Source organism: Psittacula echo (assembly GCF_963264785.1).
Source record: "Psittacula echo genome assembly, chromosome: 7".
NCBI lineage: Eukaryota > Metazoa > Chordata > Aves > Psittaciformes > Psittacidae > Psittacula > Psittacula echo.
Window position 1 is genome coordinate 13,648,091 of NC_137740.1, and position 12,848 is coordinate 13,660,938.

Here is a 12,848-nt window from a genome sequence, read left to right on the forward strand (position 1 = left end):
AAATAGGGTTGGTGAATCTAGTTGTGGTTTAGATATAAACCATGGTTACTGACAGCAAACTTCCAGTTTTCTGAAAGAGTATTATCTTCAAAATGCAGTAAAAGAGCAAAATTCACATGCACGCAGGTGACATGGTAAACACCATGTAAATTCTTTGCTGCAAGCATGAAATGCTTTACCAACTAGTTGAAAACCCTTTGCATAGAAATTACTCACTATGTCTAAACACAAAACACACTAAAAGCTGCATTCATAAATAAAGCCAGAAGCACTTTATGGAAGTAGGACTAGCAAGTATTGCTGAAGTATTTGAGTGTTTAATGATGACAAATTCAATAAGCAGTTGACAATGTTGAATTATTGACATGTTCTAAATTACTGACTTCTTGTAACAATGCACAGAACATGATACTACAACAGGCACCGTGACAGCACAGATGGCATATTTTTTTTCTTTTGGTAGTCTAAATAACCTCTGTAGTTCCCATTGGTACGTTCTCCTCGTGGCAAATATGACTAATTCTATGTGCTGGTCAGATTCATGATGGGCCAAAGCATCCTTAATTGCAAAGTCATCTAATGATGCCTTAATAATGCACTTCAACATCCTTCTGAATTTCAAAATTATGAAATTGTTTTTCAGTTATTATGGAAATTATGACATTGTTTTCTCTAGAAAGTATCTGTTCTGTTTGAGGATTGTGTTTGTAAGGATGAGAGGACTGGAATTTTAGGAAGTCATTCTCCATTATTGAGGAAGTGTGTATTTTATTATATTTCTGTAGCCTTTACAAGTGCTCCTCCTATAGAAAGCATACTTAGCTCTTCAGCGAAAATGTGCCTTTGTAGGTAAAGCATGTGGGGCATGTGGATTGAATTCCTTTTCTAGGATGAGACAGGTAAAACAGAAGATGTTTTTCCTGTTGAGGTTTCATCTTCTACTTTTTAGCTCTGTTTCTTGAGAATTATGAGGATAATTTAAATTGTAACATTCATCTTAGGTACCTCTTTGAATTTTGAAGAAAGGAGATGTTTGTGATGGGTATGGAAATGATAACGTGGCATGTGAACATTATATTACTGTCTGCTACAGACCAAGTAAACAGCATATGCAGATAATACTGACTCTGCAACATGTCAAAAATGTCTTTAGTATGAAAAAAATCTCTTAAGATTTGGATTTACTCCTTATCTATATGGTATCTACTCCAAGGGTGTTGTTATAATTCCACAGAGATCTAGAATCATCAAATAATAGAATAGTTAGGGTTAGAAAGGACCGTAAGATCATCAAGTTCCAACCCCCCTGCCACGGGCAGGGACACTTCACACTAAACTATGTCACCCAAGGCTCTGTCCAACCTGGCCTTGAACACCACCAGGAATGGAGCATTCACAACTTCTCTGGGCAACCCATTCCAGTGCCTCACCACCCTAACAGTAAAGAATTTCTTCCTTATGCCCAATCTAAACTTCCCCTGTTTAAGTTTGAACCTCTTGCCCCTTGTCCTATCACTACAGCCCCTAATGAAGAGTCCCTCCCTGGCATCCTTATAGGCCCCCTTCAGATACTGGAAGGCTGCTATGAGGTCTCCACGCAGCCTTCTCTTCTCCAGGCTGAACAGCCCCAACTTTCTCAGCCTGTCTTCATACGGGAGGTGCTCCAGTCCCCTGATCATCCTCGTGGTCTTTCTCCGGACTTGTTCCAACAGTTCCATGTCCTTTTTATGTTGAGGACACCAGAAGTGCACACAATACTCCAAGTGAGATCTCACAAGAGCAGAGTAGAGGGGCAGGATCACCTATTTTAAATTTACATTGGTGTAGAAGTTAAGGGAATTAGACTTTGGGAGGGAGACATTGTTCACCTGTCATTAGAGTTGCTACAGTTCAGCTGCATTTCCTTTTCTGCAAAAGCAGGATGCGTTAGTAAGGCCAAGCCATGAGAGTTAGACACATGGGTAATTTCGTGGCCAGTGGATAATAGGATCCCTTTCTGTAGATGACAAAGAATGTATATGGCAGGCCTCATTTCCATAGGATTTCATTGTATATGGAAAATACATCTTCCAGTTGCCTAGGGCAACTGGGGTGGTGGGAGATAAATGAGAAAAAGGAATAGCTGGGGCAGGAGTAATAAAAGGAGATTAGGTATGGATACTGAAGAGCAAGTAAGCAACTGAAACTTTCTATAAAAGGACATTTTTCAAAAACATATGATTTTGAAGCAAAGGAAACATGCTAAGTCCACACAGGAAACTACATACTACGAGAGCAAGTTGTAAATTTTAAAATAGCATTTAAAAAACCTGTTACATTATCACCATTTGTTCCTTTTCTTCATGGTGAATTTATAGATCAGATCATCTACAGAGTTTTGACATTCCTCTGACAATGTAATTTCTTTTCATATGTTCATTTTGTTGGAAATTCATTTGTCCAATGGGACATTGAAGTATGTCTCTGCCAACTTCCTGTTCTATTCCTTTAAGCAAACATCGGTGGAGAGATATTTTCTTACTCCAGATGGCTTTGATCCCCATTGTCTTCTTCACTGGTGAACTTGAGCTTTCTCCTGGTTTTGATAATAGAAAAATCATATAATTTTTCATAGCCTTTTATCAATAGAAAAGAAAGCCATAGGATCCAAGAACCATTGCAGTCTTCATCACCACTTTCTCCCTATGGAAGCATTGTGTCTTCAACTTGCCTTTATTAGCATGTATTTAGAATCATAGAATCATAGAATAGTTAGGGTTGGAAAGGACCTTAAGATCATCTAGTTCCAACCCCCTTGCCATGGGCAGGGACACCCCACACTAAACCATGCCACCCAAGGCCTCATCCAACCTGGCCTTGAACACTGCCAAGGATGGAGCATTCACAACCTCCCTGGGCAAGCCATTCCAGTGCCTCACCACCCTCACAGTAAAGAATTTCTTCCTTATACCCAATCTAAGCTGCCCCTGTCTAAGTTTTAACCCGTTACCCCTTGTCCTGTCACTACAGTCCCTGATGAATAGTCCCTCCCCAGCATCCTTGTGTAATACACGTGGTATTAACACTAAGACATCATTTGATACACCTGTGTATATTACTTCCCTACAGAAAGAGGATGCAAGAAAGAAAATCACATTCATCCTGATGATTATAATTTTGAACTTGGAGAGCACTGAAATATTACACGGATGAGATCAGTGTAAGAACTAGAACAGCATAAAATAGAATTACACTAGACTAATGCCTAGAGGAGTGAATCCTTGCAGCAATGTCAGGCAGGGTCAGCATTGACCAGAAGAAAAAAAAGTTTTACATTTTTCTGAAATCCCTACCTGCACCTTGTCACTGCTATTCAAAGCTCTAAATCTCAAATATTTCTTCTACCAAGTGGCTTGATTCTACTCGGGGAAAAGAAACGGAACCATTTGTCTTATGGAGAGTTATAATTTTAGAACAACAACTCAAATTTTAAACATCTAGTTAAACACGTTGGTCTTCATCAATGAGCAGACTAAGAGAGAAAGAAAAATGAACTGAAATCTAACTAAGTATGATAAATGAAGAGACATTTGATGAAATTGTAGTCTACTGTTAGACACTGTATGAGCAAGAAAATACACATGTAAATTCCCAAAGAATATTATTTTTCCTGCTCCAACAGTTACTCCATACTGGATTTAACTGAGTTTGGTTAAGTTAATAGAATTAAAAACCGTGTTCTTCATTTCAGATTGTATTGATGAGACTGCTTAGGTGTAATTCTTTCCCTTCATCATTTTTTTTCCCCACTTGATCTTTGATAATTTTATATAATGCGTATCTTGTACTTGTTTGCTGCTCTGTATGCCTTGTTTTCAGTCTGTGCATGATATCCCTGCTCACAGAGTCTGATCCCGGTTTCTGTTTTCAAAAAAAAAAGAAGTGAGGGCCCCACCTATAGTACTTTTAAGAAATGGGGAGATATAACTCTGTCCTTTCTGAAAAACCCTGTCTTTGGAATAATGAAGTTGGAGTATCCAAGATTTTGGATTGTTGTTCAACTTGAACAGTGTAAACTTCATTAAAATTAAGAAAGAGAGTAAATATCTGATATTTTCGTGAATATGTGATCTGTGTTTAACATTCTTTTTAGCAATCTTTCCATAGATCTAACAAATCAAAACTTTATTCCAAAAGGTATCAAGGCAATAATAATAGATATCACAATATTGGATATAAATAGATGCATATGCTGGCAATTATTATATCAGTAACTTAAAAAAATCTTAGAACATTATATATTGTTTATCTAGACAATAACTAAGCCACAAATTTTGGGGGGGAAGATGTTAAATTATAAACAGGAGAAAATGTAAATGCCTAGATGATCTGCAAGTACTCTAATGTTTAGCAGAGGACTTCAGTTCTGAACACAGTTTAATCCATTCCAATATCCTTCTTGCCATCTAGCAATTATTTAGATGAATATATTAGAATTTTATTATATTTGGTCTCGGGTGCTGACATGGCAGTTGGTATGTATACACAGCCATGCCCAAGAAGCCAAGGCTACTGTTGAGGTGTGTCATGAGTAGAGAACTTCAAAATAAAAGGGCCTGTCTATACAAGCTTCTTGCTGTTCAATTAAAAATACTTAGGTGGTTCATATCACTCACCTGTAAGAATCATTGTTAGGTACTTTCTTATTTTGGCTACAGTACTCCTGGAGATACAGGATGGTATCATTTCACTTTCTAACGCTGATTTAATATTTCTTTAATTAGATAATAATGGGAAAGTAAAGCAAAAAATGAAAAAACCTTAATCCCTATGCAACTAACGTGCTTTAATGCTTTTAATGTGGTTGCTGTCCTGAGACAGAGCTAGCATGCTCTGAAAAAATGTGCTGTTAGTTACAAATAATAAAAAATTAATCCCTCTTTCTATCCCCACCCCTGGTACCCCAGCCTAGGTACGCTGTTTCAGGAGAAAATTGGTTTGTATTCGCTGAAGGTCTAGTCCAGCACATCTTTGTTGTTGGGTGAGAACTTGCTGTTAAAGAAGATTCTTATTAAAAGAATTCCTTAAGAATCAGTTGGAAAATTAACTGAAACTTGATTTATTATTTTGTTAATTTCAAGATACCTTTCTCTTTTGGGTGTTATATTGATGTTTCATCATTGTTAGACTTGCTGCTTTGAACTACCTAGCCTTTAAGAACTGTAGGATAAAGCTCAAGGAAATCACATTCACTGACCTTTGAATAAATTACTGTGATGTACAATTATTCTAACCAGGAAACTTTTTCATTTACGTGCCGTCAGATGTAATTTATCCTACTGCAGGGAAGTTTAGAGAACATAACAATACAGTGTGGCAGACCATAATGAACAAACTGTTGTAGCACTGGTATCATAATGTTTCTAATTCTAAATCATAAATAAATAAACAATCCCATAGAAAACAGCCTCTTCACCTAGAAAACATGTTGGGGCTTTTTTCCACTCACCTGACTTGGTTAAGTTATTCTCAGTTATAGGCACAAACTATATTCAGGAGAGAAAGGAATGAGCATGGAGAGGATATTAGATGGTGCCCACACACAGTGAAAAATACCACAGTTGTACTTTTTTACTGCTAATTCAATGCAAGAAAAAAATGATGACTACTTATTATATAAAATGAATCCATTGGTAGCAATCAGCCATTTTCAGTAAAGTAGAAAATTTGACCATGCTACAGTTATTGCTATTCTGTTTGTATCGGAGGAAAAAGTTATCAGGGGTGAGGAGAGCAAGATAACATGCAGGATTTGTATCTCCAGCTAATTTGTATTTCAGAAAGTAGTTATTTGTATCAAACCAAAACTAATTGTGGGAAGATGGTAGGATAGAGGAGAAATTAGGTAGAAAGAAAAAGGTAATTAAACTACTCTGCCTTGTTCAGATGGATTTTAAAGCTCTTCTATTCCCACCCCAGTCATACATATCACACATCTTGCTATTTTGAAAAGGGTCTAAATCTCCACTTTATTTGGACTCTAATCTGGTCTAGATATTGGTATAGTCAATGGAGAGGAGATCGTTGCATTACAAAAACCTTTCAGTCACAGTTATTAAAGTTGCTCTTGGAGAGCTTAGCTGTTCTTTGTAGAAATATGTTAGTCTAGGCAGAAAAAAGAATTTACAGAGCTCATCATTGTAGCAGTGGAAGTTCCTCTTACTGGAGACAGGATTAGGCCCAGTGTGCCTTATCTGTAATAATTTTATGTAAACATAATGCTTCAGTGTCAACCTTGGTATGTTAATAAGTGTCTGTGTATTTAAGAAAAAAAGACTGCCTTTAGCAAGATTAAAATGCTAAATGTTATAAAGCGTCTCTGGACATTATTTAAACAGCCAGAGCAGGACAGCATCCTGTGGCATAAAATGCTGATTTCACTGATATCTTCATTGTCTCACTTTTCCTTTTAGGGAATTTACCATGCCTATGCAAAACATTAAAATGACATTCAGATTAGTCAGAGAAGTGAAGGGAACCCAGAAAAAGCAGCTGAAGCTGGAAATGGATTTTGAGCACAAATTTAGAAGTCAAATAGTTGCGGGTGAGGGAAATAGCTTATATAGCTGTCTGCCCTCATTAGCATCAAACAAGCCTAATGGCTGTCAACTGTCACAGAAAAATTCCCCATGGAACCATGTTATATAAATTTTCTCTTGATTTGGTTAAAAAAAAGGGGTTTGCTATAGCATTTCACACTGACATGAACTTCAGCTACAGGCTGTGACTTACCAATATGCTGATGAAAATATCAGTTATAATCTATTTCTAAAGTTTCTGTGTTAGCATATAACTGTCCAACTACAGGGTTGGGGTTTCTATTTATTTATTTATTTAGCTGTGAATGCTGATTCCAGAGGACTCCCAGTTGCTCACAGAATCAGAGTCGGCTAGGTTGGAAAAGACCTTTAAGATCATGCCCAACCATTACACCAGGATTGCTTAGACCACCACTAAACCATATCCCTGAGGGGATTCCTCCGTTAATTCTGGGCCTCCTGTCCATGTGAGAAATGTGGGTCCTGCAGTCTTTTCACCAAGTCTCAAGGTCAATCCAGATCTTATCCATAGGAAATTGTTACACAGAGGCATGACCTGAACCTCCACCCTGATTGCAGGTAGCAACAGCTACCTGGCACCTCTCCCAAACCAGAATCCAGTTCCAAGAGTCATCTCGGTGGAGAAACTTGCATCTGGTTTGGGAGAATACAGAATTACTAGCTTCTCTTGTTTTTATGGTAGTGGTACTTGCTCTCATCCATGCAGTTTTGCATTAAACAGTCCTTAAAAAGAAAATTAAAAGAATCCCAGACCCACTTCCCTAAAGTAATGCGTGCAATAGAGGCTGTTAGCCACTACCTCCGCCATGCTCTCTCACGCCTCTGCTGTAGGTTCAGGATCTCCTATACACAGCATCTTATGCCTTGGATTTTGCATTTTGGCTGCAAATTGATACAGACTTGGAAAAAATTATTTCACTCAGACCTATTGTATGTACGCTCATTGTATGTGAGTGTAGCCTTTCTCCGCACAAGCCATAGACGTGGGTTTGAACTTGCTTTGCTTTGTAGAGGGTACAATTGAGATTTCCCATTGATTGGCCCAATGCTACCAATATATTTTCAAATGCCTCAGCTGTTATTAAAATACCGCATTCGTGAGCACAGTCTTGCAGGAACATGTTAGCTTTTAAGATGACTGGTTCTTCAGGGTACTTCTGGTTTCTTGGGCATGACCAAGTGGGAGTGTGAAGAGGAACCCAGATAGCTTGTTTGATAGCTCTGTTACAGAAAACCTGGGATATAAGAAAGAACTTGTAACTGTTTTCTGTGGAGCTGCTGAGCTAGAGAAGGTCAACATGGTTAGATTTTAGACTGTCTCAAAACTATTTGCTTTACCGCTTTGTGAGATACTTTAAAGAACATATAAAAGGAGCTATGTAAATGAAATTTATGTGGAAATGTGTCTAAACAAACTGTTTGTAAATATATGCACATTTTATGTGGGAAAGATAGATGAGTAATTCATGCGTATGTGGAAGCATTTGCACCATATACACTTTTCAATTTTAAAATATTTTCAGTCTCTAATTATATGATTTATGTCAACAAGTATACCAGAAATAGTAATGTCTGCCAGAGAACAACCAAGCTTGGAAACATGCCCTCTGTGTACATGGCAAGCACAGAGAAAAACCTTGAGGGGGGAAAATTCTTTGCTGAAGTGAATAGCATTGCTGCAATACTATATTATTTTCTAACTAATTTTGGAGGAACAACGACTTAAATAAATACCAGCTCTTTGAAATCTGTACACCCAGTAGCTTGAATGAATAAGTAGACTTTGAAAAAAAGAAATAAACTTCGACAAGTCTAGCTATAGAATTAGCCATCAATGAGTCCAGAAAGAGAGAGGGCATACTGTTTCTGACAGACATACTATCCCAGGTTTTATCCATTTCTGTCAATCTGAAAACTGGTGTGTGTTTAAAATTAACAGAGTTTTTTTTTACAGATCTGAAGCTAAAGCTAAGACAAGTAATTAAGCCAAGTTATCATGCAGAGAAATGAACTGTGGGAGATGTTTAAAGAAACATGCCCTACATATTCTTCAAGTTATTTTAAACAGTTCATCTTAAGGTAATTAAGCTGTGTCCTTTAAGTGAATATTAGCTTCCAATTTCCTTTTTATAGTTAAAGTGAGGCTTAAAGAAGATCTATTTTTCTCATTTAGAGGAGACTTATATTAGGAAACCCGTTTGGAAAAAATACCACATCTCTGGAAAGTCCTTTTGTATTGAATCAGGAATACTTGGCATCCATAGGCAAACTTTCCTGTCCTAAACTACACTTGATTTTGTGAACATCCAGCAGAAAAACTAAAACTGCATTTCAACCATGCTTTGCTGCAAGTGTTAAAACGCCACTTTCTTACCAAAAGTTCATTAGTGATTTCTAGCTCTGATTACCAGTGATGGATATTACCTATGAAAAGTTTATAGTCAGTGCTTTCCCAACTACATGGCAAAGCCATTTTGCTGCCGTTTGATCAAAAAAGTTTGGATACCAACTTCTGTAATTTCCTACACTAGTAGAATCAGGATGGTCTTATGGCTCTCACTCTCACACTCCTATTAAAATGTTACTACACCAGTGGCTCATGCCCTACAATTCCAGTACTTAACATCCTAATTTTCTGAATCTTAGGTTAGTATCATTAGCTATTGTTAAATATTTTTATTTCCTTATGGACATAGCAACTGAATATTTGTTATGATATCAACTCAACTTTGATTTAAATGGGTGAAATGAGACTGAGCAAACTGGCCTCTAGTCTTGAGATCTAGTATCATCCTGTAATTATTTGAGCATTTGCTCCTGTTACTCCTTTCCTGTAGATATACTGCATGTAAGAGAGGGGCGACATAAAAGATTACACTTTTTACTTTTAAATTCATCATAAAGATAAATTTATTCACATTTGTGAATACCATGGATATTGTATTGTTGGAAGCCATTTTAAGTGTCAAAATGGAGAAGAGATGCTCAGACTGTCAGCAGAAAGTCTGACGCAATTAAACTGCTGGATCTGTTCTGGCATTTTTCTCTAGCATTCTGGAGTCTTGTTTCAGCATTTAGGTGTAACAGGACAGGGTTATACACAGCTACACTCTTGGTGGAGAACTGAGAGAGCTGAAAAAGCTACTCATCCGTTCTGACTCAGGGAATACACCACACTAGACAGTATTACAGTGAGAAAAATAGCCTTCTCTTAATCTTCCTCTTTGCAGAATATCCTTAATGAATGTTAATGTTTCTGATAGCTCTTTGGAGAATTTTTCTTTTTTTTTTATCTAATACAACCAAAGGGAGCTTTGAAAAACTATATGAAATATTTCAGATCTAGGAAACACCACAATTGTGTTAACTCAGCACTTCACTGAGTAATAAATCCTTTCTTCTAAAATTCACTGATACTTACACATCAGGTAGCCACTAATACAGATATTTTTTCGTTATAACTGTGGTACACCATTTAGTGTTAGCACAAACATCTCTGCACAGCATTGCCTTGTACCATATAGACATAACCTAAAGTTCTTGGTAAAGACTCCCTTGTGAATCCTCTGCAGTTTGTCTTTGCTATAACTAAGCATGTTTCCTTATCCTCTTGCACAGTTATTATCCTTTCTACTCCCAGGGTTAACATTTGTACCTTTCCATCTGATATAGGGCTGCAGTTTGTTTCATTAATGGCCACTGAATATAACAATATGTTCACTTTGTTGTCACCATATCACATTCTGCAATCCAGTAATCTACTTACAATGGGAAAAGAAGCCTCACAAGACGTGACTATAGAATTATAGAATCATAGAATAGTTAGGGTTGAAAAGGACCTTAAGATCATCTAGTTTCAACCCCCCTGCCATGGGCAGGGGCACCCCACACTAAACCATGTCACCCAAGGCCTCATCCAACCTGGCCTTGAACACCACCAAGGATGGAGCATTCACAATCTCCCTGGGCAAGCCATTCCAGTGCCTCACCACCCTCACAGTAAAGAATTTCTTCCTTATATCGAATCTAAACTTCCCCTGTTTAAGTCTTAACCCATTACCCCTTGTCCTGTCACTACAGTCCCTGATGAATAGTCCATCCCCAGCACCCTTGTAGGCCCCCTTCAGATACTGGAAGGCTGATATGAGGTCTCCACGCAGCCTTCTCTTCTCCAGGCTGAACAGCCCCAACTTTCTCAGCCTATCTTCATACAGGAGGTGCTCCAGTCCCCTGATCATCCTTATGGCCCTCCTCTGGACTTGTTCCAACAGTTCCATTTCCTTTTTATGTTGAGGACACCAGAAGTGCACACAATACTCCAAGTGAGGTCTCATGAGAGCAGAGTAGAGGGGCAGGATCACCTCCTTCGACCTGCTGGTCACGCTGCTTTTGATGCAGCCCAGGATACAGTTGGCTTTCTGGGCTGCGAGTGCACGCTGCCGGCTCATGTTCATTTTTTCATCGACCAACACCCCCAAGTCCTTCTCCGCAGGGCTGCTCTGAATCTCTTCTCTGCCCAACCTGTAGCTGTGCCTGGGATTGTTCCGACCCAGGTGTAGGACCTTGCACTTGGCATGGTTAAACTTCATAAGGTTGGCATCAGCCCACCTCACAAGCGTGTCGAGGTCCCTCTGGATGGCATTCCTTTCCTCCAGCGTATCAACCGAACCACACAGCTTGGTGTCATCAGCCCACTGTCCAGGTCACTGACAAAGATGTTGAACAAGACCGGTCCCAACACCGATCCCTGAGGGACACCACTCATTAGCAATCTCCAGCCAGAAATCGAGCCATTGACCACAACTCTTTCTGTGTGGCCATCCAGCCAGTTCTTTATCCACCGAGTGGTCCACCCATCAAATTGAAGTCTCTCCAATTTAGAGACAAGGATGTTGTATAACACTGCAATCCCAATTATCATTGCAATTTTCCATGACAAAAGAATTGTTGTCTCCATTCTCAATGATTAATCTCTTTTTATTCCAACCAGGTGATCATTCATGCCAATCACAGCATAGCAGAGGACTTAATGTGTGAAATGTGGCATCTTTTCACTGTAATTTGATATGATTATATATCTAGGATTGGTCAGACATATGTTACCTCTTGATCCATTTTGTTAAAAATATAATTGCTAACAGTACATCATTTTTAGGCAAATCTTAACATTTTTTCATTATGTCCTTCACTGGATTTTTCCTCCTGCCCTTAACTAGAATGTCAAATTGAAACTTCACATTCATGTTTTAAACACCAGTATTTTAAAATTCTCTGCTCTGTCTAGCAAGTCAAGTCTTGTCCTTCCTTACGTTCTACCATTCATTGTCTTTTGGTAATAATATGGGTTTTGTAATGCTGAGATCATCGCCCTCTCCTACCAGTGCAAGATGCCATTAAAAAACATACTTTTTACTAGTTTCCTGCTGTGTCCTGCTTTCTGTGGTTTTTTGGTCTGCTCTACTGGAAAGAACAGGCTTCTGTACAAATGCAGAGCCCTTACAAAAGGAACCTAGAATGTGGGCAACACAATTTTTAGTCAAGTTGCTTATTAAATTTATCATTCCTTAATACACTGAAAAAGAAATCCAGTAATCCTCTTTGTGTCTGCACCTTATGGCAAGAATTTCACTACATAGATTCTAAATAATACAGATACTCATAAATCCAAGGCAGCTTATTTCTGTTTCTTTTACAAGAACATTATCTCTGCTGTCCTTCAGGGTAGGTATGTCACCTCAGTCTGCTGTAACGGCCGTTAAAGGTTTTGTGCATCCTTTGTGCTTTTGTTTCTAACCTTGTTCATGGGGCGTAAGACACAAATGAGCTCAATTCCAGTACCTTGAACAGAGGCTTTTCTTCATTTATGCAATTCATGTTCTCTCATATCTCTTGAACTTTAGAAAGAGGGTCAGGAGCCATGTGGTTTCTGAAATGAGTTTGGGTTTAAGAACTATTCATTATATTCTTAAACTACAGCCAGGAGACCACTCAGAAAAAGCACTATATTTTGTAGGGTGAGTGTAATACAGAATAAGTTAAACATACCTGGATATTTTGTCATAAGTCAGGGTAGGACTTGGTTACAGAAAACATGCCAGTGTTTCTTAGAAAGAAACTAAGGGCATACCCTTAGCTCAACAACCAGTTATGTTAGAGAGAACTTTACATAGTTTATTTAATAGCTTCTTGTGAAAGTGCACAACAATTTGTTATAACCCCATTCTAATAACATGCCTTGTAAATATGAAT

The 12,848-nt window shown here is 38.2% G+C and overlaps 1 protein-coding gene across 1 annotated transcript in view; it reads left to right on the forward strand.

Annotated features, from left to right (window-relative positions):
• Window positions 1-12,848, forward strand: part of AK5 (adenylate kinase 5) — a gene marked incomplete at both ends in the record, with an annotated part of 92,362 nt that overhangs the window by 20,349 nt on the left and 59,165 nt on the right. The window lies entirely within an intron of this gene.